Source organism: Balaenoptera acutorostrata, chromosome 12 (assembly GCF_949987535.1).
Source record: "Balaenoptera acutorostrata chromosome 12, mBalAcu1.1, whole genome shotgun sequence".
Lineage (NCBI taxonomy): Eukaryota > Metazoa > Chordata > Mammalia > Artiodactyla > Balaenopteridae > Balaenoptera > Balaenoptera acutorostrata.
Window position 1 is genome coordinate 42,226,383 of NC_080075.1, and position 13,213 is coordinate 42,239,595.

Below are 13,213 nucleotides of genomic sequence, written 5' to 3' on the forward strand. Positions count from 1 at the left end.
TCACGGGATGATAATTTAAGTGTAAGAAACAAATGCCTGAAAGACCTTTGTGTATCTGTGAAAAACAATTTCTACTACCTTTTATCCCCCTCAGATAAAGATTCATCCTGTCGATTTTCTTAGAGGTTAGAGCAAGCATGTATGTCTGTTTTTGAGAAAGAAGTTGAAGTTATGAAACCCGTTATACCTAAGTTGCCAAGACAGATTTTACCTCAGTTCTAAGCAATAGTCCTAATAGATACAGGTTCTCTCGTACAGCTCTCCCTTCTCCATAATGTGACCTTAGTGTTTTCATTCTTGTTTTAACAATTCTATTGCGGCTGCCTTTTTTTATTATTATAAGTAGGCTCAGATATTGGGTGAGATGATAAGAAATAAGTGTCTGTCTGATACTTTGGAGCATCTCTGCCTGTATAAAACAGTGATTTCAAGAGTTGAGTTAAAATCCCTTTTGTTCCATGAAGCTTTCCTGGCGCTCTCCACCACAGCTGTAATTCATTTGGCCTCAGATAACATTATATGTATCACATGTTGCCCAGTATTTTGTGAGTTAATGTTTGTAAAGTGCTTGAACAGTGTAGGAACATAGTAGATACTCAAATTATAATGATTACCATTACCACTGTTATTGTCATTGTTTATATATACTTGTCATTCCTACCAGACCATGAGCCTCTTCGGGGTGAGGAGAGGGCCTTATTTATTGTTGGATTCCCAAATAAGCCTGGTTTATGTTGCACTCACAAGAGCTTCTTACACATAACATTAATGAGAGTAAATATGAGAGTGCTTTGAAAAGGAAAACATGATTTATTGCCATTGTTGGAGCATTGGGTCTCGGCGTATCCTATCCAAAGCGAAAAGCTATTGTGCCAACAAGAGCAGCACATCCCTTAGCCTCAGTCCCAGAGGGCATCAGAAAAAAAAAAAAAAAAAAAAAGGGAAGTGAGGGATAAATGTCACCAAAGTTGTCAGTGAAACTCAGTTCAGAAGAAACTCTGACCAAAACCAAAATGAAATCAACTGAAAATGTTAATGGTCATTTTTAGTAAGTCACAAGAATTTGAAGAAAGGCTATTTTAATAAGTAGAATGATTTCGTTTTCCATATAGCCTAGGAAATTAAGATCTAGATAGTTTCTTTTACTTAGTCTCAGGTCTACTTTGCACCTCTTTTGCAGAAAGCAGTATGGTTTCACCTTCAATAACTTGTCAAAAAAAGAAGCAAAATGGATAGTGTCTTAAGTATTTGTTTTCAAGAGAAAAACACATTGGAGGTCATTTGTGGGGTTATTCCACATAGTATTCTAGGGGGAAAAGAAAGTTCAGGCAAGAGAAGAAAATTGAGTTAAGAATCAGGTTTGCATGATGTGCAGAAGCAGGTTCGTGGTGAAACTAACAAAACCTGAGATACGCGGCCCCTCGCTTAGCTCCAGCCTCTTCCAAAGCCCCAAGAGGGACCCTTGCAATTTTGTGTTTGTAATTTGGCATTAGTGTTCATAAAATGGGCTTTCCAAGTTGTATAGGTTTCAGGCTCTATAAAACTGGGACCGCTCCTGAGGAAATGCCTCTCTATTTCTGTAGCTCTTGCTTTTCAGATTTACTTTTTTACGATCTTTTAGCTCTGCTTTGCCAGATAGGTGATGCAAAAACTAGGGGTTTAATAATGAGGAAGAAGGTTCTTGGAGACATGCTGGGAGGAGAGATAGATACAGCTGAGAGCCAAGTGATGAAACGTAGATTCTAGAGTGTTTTCCTTCAAGGATTATCACCGTCTTAGGGTAGAGATTTGCAACCGTGGCTAAGTTTCCCCCCAAGAGACATTTGGCAATGTCTGGAGACATTTTTGGTTGTCATAAAAGGGTTGGTGTGGGTAGGCTGCTACTGGCATCTAGTTGGTAGGGGCCAGGGGCACGGCTAAACATCCTACAATCCACTGGACAGCCCCCCACAGCAAAGAACTGTCTGGTCCCAAATATCAATAGTGCTGATGTTGAAAAATCCTGTTCTAGGGTACTTGTTGCACTGCAGGTCACTGACAACTCAGGTTGTCAAAATGAAGTGCTCAGGACTGCCCTGGCGGTCCAGTGGTTAAGAATCCACGCTTCCACTGCAGGGGGCACGGGTTCAATCCCTGGTTGGGGAACTAAGATCTCACATGCCACCCACAGTGCGGCCAAAAATAAAAACAATAAAATAAAAATGAAATGCTTAGCAAACAGCATGAGGTACCTTCTCAAAGGCATTTTGCAGTTTGGTCTCTCCCATAAACCATTGTTTGGCACATACCTGGCTCTTCCTTCTTTAGTACCTTCCATTCCACTGCCAACGCACAGGCAAAGGCTGTGGGAACAGTGGCTCTAACTAAAACAATGGTGAAAACCTGCTTCCAGCTCTGCTGTGTGAGAAACAGGGAGTCCCTCCTACAGTGGCTTCAATGCTACAGAAGAACCACAGGCCCTGAAGTGGTGCTTTGTTGTGCAAATCCTGATCAAAAGACCAGCTTCCCTAAAACTAAAACAACCAGCTGTTTCCCTTGGCAACGTGAACGTCAAGGCAATGCCATGGAAATGTCCACACCATGAAAATGTTGATCCCACTCCCAGGCTGCTGAGCCCCACTAGTTCAAATCCCAGCGTTGCCAGTGGACTGCCCCAAATTCCTGCCCTCTGACCTCAGCAGGTCCTCACTGCCTTTTGGCCTGCCTTCTAATCACCTTCTAATTGTGTGTCTTATTCCCATGGCAACTCACTTCCCCCAAGGCCCCAAACTTTTCTCTCCCTGTTTCCCTTCTGCAGATGTCCTTGCCTCATGCTTTCCTGAGATGAGTAACAAAATAATCATAGCTGCTATCATTTCTGCAGCAGCCGCAAACACTAGGCTGGTGCAGTATGTACGCTTCATCTGCAACGTATCGATAACCCTGTTTTGCAGATGATGAAACCAGAGCTTAAAGACTTCTTCCAGCCTCTAACTGCTTCCAAGTCACAATGCAGGCATTTGATCCCAGGACTGCCCATCTCCAGGATGAACTTCTTGTACTTCTATCTTCTCCCCTAAAAATATGTCTCTGTCTTGATCCCTGGGTCTTGGAGGAAGAAAAGTTCTTTCAACCCAAAATTTCCTCCTCCATCTTGATCTTGATTTCCTCGTGTCTCTCACTGAACTTCACTGCTTTGGCTCTCCCCCTTCCCTCTCTCTTTAGCTCAGCCCCTCCTCCCTACAAATGCATTCGGTCTGCCCTGCTTCTCGGACACACTCCTGCTTCATCTGCCTCCTTTGCTTCACTGTTAACTTGTCAATATGGCCACCTCTTCTGCTCCCTCATGCACTCCTTGGCCTGTCCAGTCGCCTATTCCATGAGCAAAACCTAGCTCCCTTTCTGGCTCTGTGTGTCCTTGGCTCCCCTCTGCTCCCTCCTGGATGGGCACCACGTCCATCTCCTACCCTTTTGCTTCTCAGTACCCTCAGGATGGTGCCCTGAATAGAGAGGGTGATGATGATGACCTCACCTTCAGAACTGGGCAAAAATCAGACAAACACTTCCCAGGGGCCAGGGAGATGGCTGAAGCAGGGCTCCCAGGGAAATTCCTTTGGGCTGGAGTTCTGTTCAGCAGAATGGCCACACACACTTACCATTTTTAGAGCAGTGATTACCAAATGGAAATACCCTATTTCACCAGAGACTGAGACCCGAAGTCACTAGCTTCATATCTAAATGTCATTCACCTCTTCACTGTAACTGAGGCTCTGAGAAACAGAGACACATGACCACATGCTAGGGGATTCAATTCCTGTTTTTCCTTCCTGTTTGTCCTCTGCTAAATTCAAAAAAGAAATACCTAAAAGAAACTTCTTGGTATTGTTATCCTGGTAACATATTATTACTACATCTGTGGAGGTAAAGTTAAATGAAATAATAAATGGTTTTTGAGCTGTTGGCATCAAATGCCATCAGTTTTTAAAAGACAAGTAAATAACATCTAGGCACTAAATCTGTATTTGATAGCAAAGATCCCTTCTCTGGGTAATTCCATTCTCATACCCTCTCCACTGAAGTGTCTATAGGGATTTCCATACATTGGTATTAGTAAACTTTTGTCTAACATTCATCCATCTATCTATGGGTTCATTCCTTATCAAAACTGTGTGCTCAGTCCTTGGATAAAACAGACACAGTGCCTGTCCTCAGGGAGTGTAGTCTAATCTGGCACTTATAATTCCATGTGATAGGTGCTAAATAGGAGAAATGTGGGGTGTGGTTGGAATATTTTCACAGATACTCACCCTAGACTTGGGCGTGGCTGATCAGGGCCATATCAGTAATATCTAAGGTAAAACCTGAGTGTGTTAGGTGAGGGTGGAGGGGTGAAGTTGTGGGGAAGGGTTGTCCCAAGAAGAGAGAATAGCATTCTAGAAGGCTCATGTCAAGGGAGAGAAAGTTTTAGGGAACTGAAAAGAAGTCATTCTCAGTAGATCAGAGAAGAGAAGAAGAATGGAGAAAGATTATCATCATCATCATCATCCTCATAGTTAATACTTTAGATGCATAAATTGGGTTCTGTTATTATCCCTATTTTGCAGATGTGGAAACCGAGGCACTGAGAGGTTACAGTAATTTTCCCAGGGTCACCCAGCCAGTATGTAGCAGATCCCAACACAACCCAGGATCTGTGCACTTAACTGACAAAATATTGCCTGCCATCCTACCTTTGAGATATTCTCCAAACTTCCTCCCAGCAATGATTTGGGGGCCCAAGGAGAAAAAAATAGATTGAGGCAGTGACTTTATATTTAGTAGGAAGTCTGAGTGGAAATCTTAACCAAAGAAAGCCTGTTCTCCTCTGTCTGCTCCCCTCTGTAAATCAGATTACGGTAGGGAATTCCCTGGCGGTCCAGTGTTTAGGACTCCATGCTTTCACTGCCAAGGGTGTGGCTTCCATCCTTCACTGGGAACTAAGATCCCACAATCCTCGTGGCCAAAAACAAAAACAAAAACAAAAAATCAATACAGATTAAGGCAAAGACAATGCTCTCCTGAGGGGAATTTTCATTTAAATGGAGGAGGAGCCAAAAAGTTTTGAGTACCCTAACAAGTAGGGTGGATAGAGGGAGATGATTTGGGGGTGGAGGCCCAGCTCTCCAGGGGCTCAAGTAGGTGGTACATAAGGGACTACCTAGTCATATAATCGGAAGCATCTTTTTGGCCTAGAAGAGTTGGTATGAATCACTAAACTCTTAATTTTCTAGTAGGGAATGACTTAGGCTCTTAAGAGTTGCACATTAGAAGTTTTTTCCCTCACTCCAATTACTAATGACATAAGTGAAAATTGCTCAAGGTGACTCAAGGAGTAGGCTTATTCAGAGGTAGCTGAGTTTTCTTTAATTCCGTGACTGATCTAGAACAAACAACAGCTTCATATCCCTTAAGGTGGAAACCAAAAACAGTTTAATGCCATAAACTTTGTGAGCAAAGACTTCAAAGTGGTGAAGTATGTGGACAGTACACCCAAGCTTGGAGCATGGTGATACGACTTCTCAAGACCAGACAATCTCTTGTGGACAATTACCCACTAGTTCGATTAAACCTTGAGCCTATAAGAAATCTAGCATTTGTTCATGACTAATTTTTCCTAGAATAAAACCATTTCAGTATGAAATTTACTGTATATCACCTTTCCTGAATAAAATGCTCACTTCTCCTGTTTCATCCCAGTTGCCTAATTCCTTCTCAAGAGGGTAGACAAGGATAGGTGATATTTTAGCTGCTGAGACTGGCTTGAGTCAAAATACCCATCTCCAATACCTCCTGTGGTGAAAAGGATGAGGACCGAGCACTATTTTCCATGTTTATTTCCCAAATTGGGCAAGTTGATGGTTTACATGTGTATAATAGGTTGGATTAGAAAAGGAGCTTTGGAGAAGCTTATGGCCAGTGGTGGGCCACAGTTACTTGGTTTAGTTAGCTGCCTGAGCGGGCAGGATGTGTGTGTTTCATATCCTTGTTTATACCAGTACTAGGGAACTCAAAGTCACGTGGAAATAGGATATGGTTTATCAGTTAGTCCTTTCTACTCAAACCATTCCCCACCCCTCATCAAAAAATGAACAATAGTTTTATTGGCCCTCTCCCTACTACTTAAAACTCCTTCTGCCACTTGGCCAGATCTGATTTTGCTATTTCTCTCAGGTACATGGATAGAGAGCTTGGTTAAGAAATTCTGCTTCAAAGCGAGATCAGCTCAGTGCTTTGTGACCACCTAGAGGGGTGGGATAGGGAGGGTGGGAGGCAGACACAAGAGGGAGGAGATATGGGGATATATGTATATGTATAGCTGAGTCACTTTGTTATAAAGCAGAAACTAACATACCATTGTAAAGCAATTATACTCCAAGAAAGATGTTTAAAAAAAAAAAAAAAAAAGTTCGCCTGCCAATGCAGGGGACATGGGTTCGGTCCCTGGTCCGGGAGGATCCCACGTGCTGTGGAGCAACTAAGCCCGTGCACCACAACTACTGAGCCTGCGCTCTAGAGCCTGCGTGCCGCAACTACTGAAGCCTGCGCGCTGAGAGCCTGTGCTCCGCAACAAGAGAAGCCACGCCAGTGAGAAGCCCACACACCACACCACAACGAAGAGTAGCCCCCGCTCGTCGCAACTAGGGAAAGCCCGTGCGTGGCAACAAAGACCCAACGCAGCCCAAAAAAACCAAAAAAAAACAAAAAAGATGGCTCAACAGCTCAATCACAGGAAGGGCAGGGCATCAGATATGAGGGAACCAGGGAAAACATCCCTCCCTCATCCTGCCTCCTCGTCCCACAATCCTTCTCTCTGGCTAACTCTCTACAAGGACGCTTTCTTCTCTCTCCCTGCAGATAGGGGTTGTCCCCAGCATGGTGGTGCCCCAGCCTCACATTTCCCATCTTCTATCCCTCTCTTTCTCTGTCTTGACTGGCTTAGCCTCCTACCTGACCATCAAATGTTGGAGTTCCTCGAGGCTCTATCCTAGGTCCTCTTACTTCCTCCCTCAGAGATCCTCACAGTTTTTTTTTTTTTTTTTTTTTTTTTTAAACATTTTTTTTTTTTTTTTTTTTTTATTTATTTATCTTTGGCTGTGTTGGGTCTTCGGTTCGTGCGAGGGCTTTCTCCAGTTGCGGCAAGCGGGGGCCACTCTTCATCGCGGTGCGGGGACCGCTCTTCATCGCGGTGCGCGGGCCTTTCACTATCGCGGCCCCTCCCGTTGCGGGGCACAGGCTCCAGACGCGCAGGCTCAGCAATTGTGGCTCACGGGCCCAGCTGCTCCGTGGCATGTGGGATCTTCCCAGACCAGGGCTCGAACCCGTGTCCCCTGCATTAGCAGGCAGATTCTCAACCACTGCGCCACCAGGGAAGCCCGATCCTCACAGTTTTAATCACCATCTCTACTTAGAGAGTTCCCATATTTATTCTCCAACACAGACCTTTCTCCACACTCTAGGCCTATGTAGCCAATTGCCTACCTGGTATCTACTCTTGGGTATCTCAGAGGCATCTGAAATTTTCCCCTTCTTTCTTGGTAACAAAATCCCCATGTTATTGGAAGTGGCAACATACCTGGCTGAAAAGATCACATTTTCCAGCTTCCCTTTGCAGGGGTGGACAATGAGATGTACGCAGAAGTAATAAAGTTGAGCTTCTAGGGAAAGTCCTATATAAAAGGCTGACTCAGCTGGAAGTTTTGCCATTTTTGCCCTTATGCCTTCCTCCTCCTTCTGCCTGGAATGTGGATGTGATAGCTAGTGCTTGAGCAGTCATCTTGAGATTATGAGGAGAACTTGAAGATGGAAATGAGCACTAAAAATGGCAGAGAAAATGGTGGAAGGAGCTTGGGATAAAGATGCTTTCTTTCTATCTACAGACAACTTTTAGGTGAGAAATGATAAATGTCTATCTTATTGAAGCCACTCCTATTACAGGTCTCTATAACTAGAACAAAACACAATTCCTAACACATAATGGTCTCTTCCTACACCTCTATCCTCATCTGGCATCAGACCACACTCCAACCTTCTCCCTCTTCTCAAGTCATGCCATCCTCTCTGCCTATACTCACCATGCTCTCTTCTGCCACTTAGTCTTCTCACGTGCCATTCCCAATGCCTAGATCTCAGCTCAGTCACCACTTCCTCTGGGAAGCCAGCCATGACCAACTTCACCCATCACAGGTCTCAGAGTACCACCAGCCTCTTCTTTGTAGTAACTGTCCCCTTTGTAATTTCACAATCTAGTGGGAGGGACTAGTCTAGTCCCTCCCACTAGACTATAACCTCCATGGAGCAGGACTGTGTCCTTTCCTTTTATTACCATTGTATCCTTTATACCCAAGCCTAGTTTTGTAATAAGTGCTCACCTCCAAAAAAGGAAAAGAAATGCAACAGAAAGGAGTTACTCAGGTCTCTCTGGTCCATATTTTTAAAATCCTAGGGAAGAATTCAACTGGTTTAGTTAAGGCCAAGTTTCTACCTCAGGCCAAGAGCCAGGTCTGTAAGAACATGGCAGCCCTCATTCAAATCACATGTTTGGATTAGGAAAAGAAACAATTCCAAAAGAAGGGGAAGGGGATAGGTACATGTAACAATAAATGTCCACCCCTTTAAGGCCATCTTCCGTGCTTATTGTAACCTGCTTTTACCTGGAGGGGAAGGTGGAGGAAGGAGGGTTCACAATGTAATTTGGCTCAGGTCTTGCATGACCTGGGAGGGGACCTGGTCCCCAAACTATTGTGTATAATAAGGGGGCCACCTTGGTACATTCCCTCAGGGTCTATTCCCATTGTGGTCAATAGGTCATGACAATAAGACTGAAAATTCTTGTTTTATCCAATTTTACGACTTCCGTTCAATTCAACAACACGTGAAATATAAGCTCTTCACTTAAGTCAAAGCCCTTCCCCTTCTGGCCCCTGCTGCCCTCTCTGATTTCCTCCTATTTCTCAGTGCCTGAGCTCAGCCCTGCCTCGGGGACTTTGCACTGCTGTTCCCTCTGCCCTCAACTCTCTGTTCCTAGATCTTGGCAAGGCTGGCTCCTGGGGAGGCCAAGCCAGCAGGGCTGCTATGCATACTTCTGCAGTTTGTATGATGCGCAAAGGTGCTGGACTAAGGGCTGAAATTCAGTTCCAGTGCTGCCCACCAAGCTGTGTGCTCTGAGGAAGAGGAGCACTTTTCTTCACCAAAGAGCATCCTGTAGCAAATCAAGGGTCCCTGGGGCTGCATCTGGCCAGAGAGGAGATCTTTGTCTCACTTGTACACAAGCCATGTAAGGCTAGTGGTAGCCCATGGCAAGAGGGCCTTCTCATCAGAGCTGGACAGTTTTTTCCTCTACTGGATGAGGATGACCCTGGGGCTAAATTGACCCTGAAGCTGAAAACCTTGCGACCGATGGAAGGTGGAGAGAGCGCTGTGGGGCGATCCTGAAAGGAAGTTCTGCCTCTGCCCTGTGTCGGCGCTCTTGGTTTAGACTCTTCTTCACATCATCTACTTCATTGTCCCACAAGTATATTCTGAGCTCCCATCATGTGCTGGGGGAGGGATCAGTGGTGACCAGCCTCTGCCTTTTGGGAATTTAGTCTAGAGAGAGAAAGACACAAATCAAATAATCACACCAACAACATTTAACATTAAGCTGTGATGAGCCCAGCAAGGAGACGTGGGTGGGGCCTTGAGAGCTCATGGTAGGAGGAGCTAAGTGGAGGCTGGAGTGTTGGGAAGATTTCCTTGAGGAAGTGACTTAACTGAAAATGGAAGGATGGATGGGTAGGAGGTGACTGGGCAGAAAAATGATGGGACTTGATATGGAAGGTAGGCTGATCCAGAGAAGAATAGAACCGTGAGCCCAGCTCTGAGAGCAGGTCACTCTAGTCCCCGAAGGTGTTTCAGACAATGCTTTTGGGCTGTTAAGAATATGCCGTTATTCATCACTGAGGTTACATCTACAAATCATTCTGGTAAGTCACCTTTCAGGGGCTGCCAAGAGCATGACCCAGGGGTGTGCTGGAGCAGAGGCTCCTTTCCACGGGCCAGAGCTGATCGTACACATCTCTTCCCGACTCCACACTCAGTGGCGTAGCTTTGGCAGCTTGAAATTGGTCATGGTGGGAGTATTTACACGAGAGAAATTGGTGAACAAGTCAGGGCTTTTTTTTCCTGCAGAGCCGACGTTAAACAGTTATTAGTATGCCGCTGAGCATGAACCACTTCTCACAGCCCTGGAGAGGTTGCTCAGTTTCACAGAGAGCATAAGTTTTCTTGAAGAGGTAGAATTTATGACAAAGTGACATGGTGGCCTTTGGATTCTGCCTGAGATACCTGGGAAAAGATACTGCCGACCTACCAGAGGTGGGGTATGGTTTCTGCCACTCACGAGCGTTTCCTGGCAATTGACTTCCAAGAAGCAGAACCTCATAAATGTTGTAACTTGAGGGCGATAGAGGTAGTGGGACTGGGCCAGTCAGCATGCTTGCTGACTCCCTCCATGGTCAGAGACTTTTACCAGGTCCAGGGGCCAAATAGTAAGAGCACCCAAGACTGCAGCCCTCCCCTCTGCGGACTAGCAGTTGGTTCACAGATACAAATGATGTGTGTAATTCGATCCCCTGCTGTCTTTTTTTTTTTTTTTATATTTTAATGTTTTTATTGTATTATGAAGGCAAAGTTCACATTCTTTTTTTTTTTTTCAAACATCTTTATTGAAGTATAATTGCCTTACAATAGTGTGTTAGCATCTGCTTTATAACAAAGTGAATCTGTTATACATATACAATATGTTCCCATTTCTCTTCCCTCTTGCATCTCCCTCCCTCCCACCCTCCCCATCCCACCCCTCTAGGTGGTCACAAAGCACCGAGCTGATCTCCCTGTGCTATGCGGCTGCTTCCCACTAGTTATCTATTTTACATTTGGTAGTGTATATATGTCCATGACACTCTCTTACCCTGTCACATCTCACCCCACCCCCTCCCCATATCCTCAAGCCCCTGCTGTCTTTTACCGTAGGGGTTTGGGGAGGGCTTGATTCAGATGAAAGTCTCCCGAGAGCAGGGACTGACTTAGCCTCAGTTCCTCACAGCATCCAACCCAGTGCCTGGCACACAGCAATCTCTCCCTAGATGCTGGCTTTCATATCAATGCACCCCATGAAAGAGAACCCAGAAAGTTTACACAGCTAGATGCCCTGTTTACCCCAGGCCTCGGTTTGTCCTTATGCTAGCCTTTCTGGCAACTTCCCTTTATCTTGCTAAACTCAGCTGGGGGGAACTTGAGACACCGTGCCTGGTCCCCGAGACTGGGGTGGGGCTGCTGCCTGCACTGCAGCGTATCCCCAGTTCCTGTCCTCCCAGGTCGTTCTGCCCACCTCATCTGCTGTGCGTGTCTACATCTCATCCATCCCTCCAGCCCTGGCCCCTCAGTATTTGGAACAAAATAGGTGCCCAACAAATATTTGATGTGTGAATGAGGAGCTGAAGCTAGTGCAAACAAATTAAATTTCAGGAAAGCCACACTTAACAAGCTCCTTCTGCATACCAGGCATATGACTGGTAGCAGAATATGCCTCCCCCAAATATGCCACTCTGGTATAAGGATTATTCTGAACTGCTGGCAATTGAGAAGAAGCAGATGTAAGAAAAGCTCTGTCCTCTCCCTAGTTGCCTAAAAGCAGGACAGAAGTTTATAAAGGTGTCCCTTTCCCCTCTCTACCAGAAAGGACAGAAGTTCATCACTGGAAATACCTCTAGACCCTTATCAGCTCAGAGGTGGCACCAGAGGAATCTATATAACAAACTTTACTAACAAGACTTTGTCTTTCATTCGTTCCCCCGTGTATTTGTCTTCCCGCAATTTGCTGCCCTAGCAATTCAAAGTCCTTTTCCTTTTCTTGTCACTTCTCAAAGTGTGTTGTTCTTTTGTTAAGATGCCACCTAGCCCAAGTTGTAACCACTCCTCTGAGTTACACATCACTGGGTACTCCCATGGGTATGTGCAATGCACATGTTAATAAACTTCTGTTTGTTTCTCTCTTGTTAATGTGTCTTTTGTCTGTCTAATTTACAGGGCCCAGGTACAGAACCTAACAGGGTAGAGGGGAAAAGACTTTTTTCCTTCCCTACATATGGTAAAATGTCCTTATATTCTTTCTCTCTTTTAATCCTTACAACAACCCCATGAAGTAAATTCTGTTATTCCCATTTTAGACAGAAGGAACTGAAGATCAGAGCTGTTAAGTAACCCAAAGTCACACAGCTCAATGGGAGGAGCTAGTACTCAGGTACAGATAAGATTCTCTGCCTTCCACACACAGTGATTTAGGGTGGGATGCAACCAGAGTACTCAAGTGCAGCAATTCAAAACTGTTTGGTCTAAAGGGTCCCTTTCTCTGCCTTTTTTCCTTGCCTCCAACATCATAGCCTTCATTCCTAGGGGGCAGTTTGCCTTCACATTGATTCAATTTAAGCTTATAGGACATAGGGGTCTATTTTTGTTGCATTTCTCACAGCTTTTCAGGGAACATTTTGCTACATTTGTTCCATTCACTCCAAGTTCTTTAGGTTTATGGAATGGGAACATGTACCAAGATGCCACTGAAGCCAGTAAATACCTTCTGCTAAAACTCTTGACCTGGGCACTTCCCTGGCGGTCCAGTGGTTAAGACGCCGCCCATCCAATGCAGGGGGCGCTGGTTTGATCGCTGGTCGGGGAACTAAGATCCCACATGCCTTGGTGCTGTTGACCAGTGTGTCTTAGAGGGTAATGCCAGGACAACCTGCATCAGAATAACCGGGGGCGTTGGATAAGGGTCAGTTTCTCAGCCCTGCCCCATAGAGTAGGTCTCTGAATGGGACCCTGAAATCTGCATCTTTTTTTTTTTAATTTTTATTTATTTTTTATTTTATTTTATTTTATTATTTTTTTTTTTTTTAATTTTATAGCTACTTTATTTATTTATTTATTTATTTTTGGCTGTGTTGGGTCTTCGGTTCGTGCGAGGGCTTTCTCTGGTTACGGCAAGTGGGGGCCACTCTTCATCGCGGTGCGGGGACCGCTCTTCATCGCGGTGCGCGGGCCTTTCACTATCGCGGCCCCTCCCGTTGCAGGGCACAGGCTCCAGACGCGCAGGCTCAGTAGTTGTGGCTCACGGGCCCAGCTGCTCCGCGGCATGTGGGAATCTTCCCAGACCAGGGCT

The 13,213-nt window shown here is 45.1% G+C and overlaps 1 long non-coding RNA gene across 2 annotated transcripts in view; it reads left to right on the forward strand.

Annotated features, from left to right (window-relative positions):
- Positions 1–13,213, forward strand: part of LOC103007114 (uncharacterized) — an 81,176-nt gene that overhangs the window by 44,116 nt on the left and 23,847 nt on the right. The window lies entirely within an intron of this gene.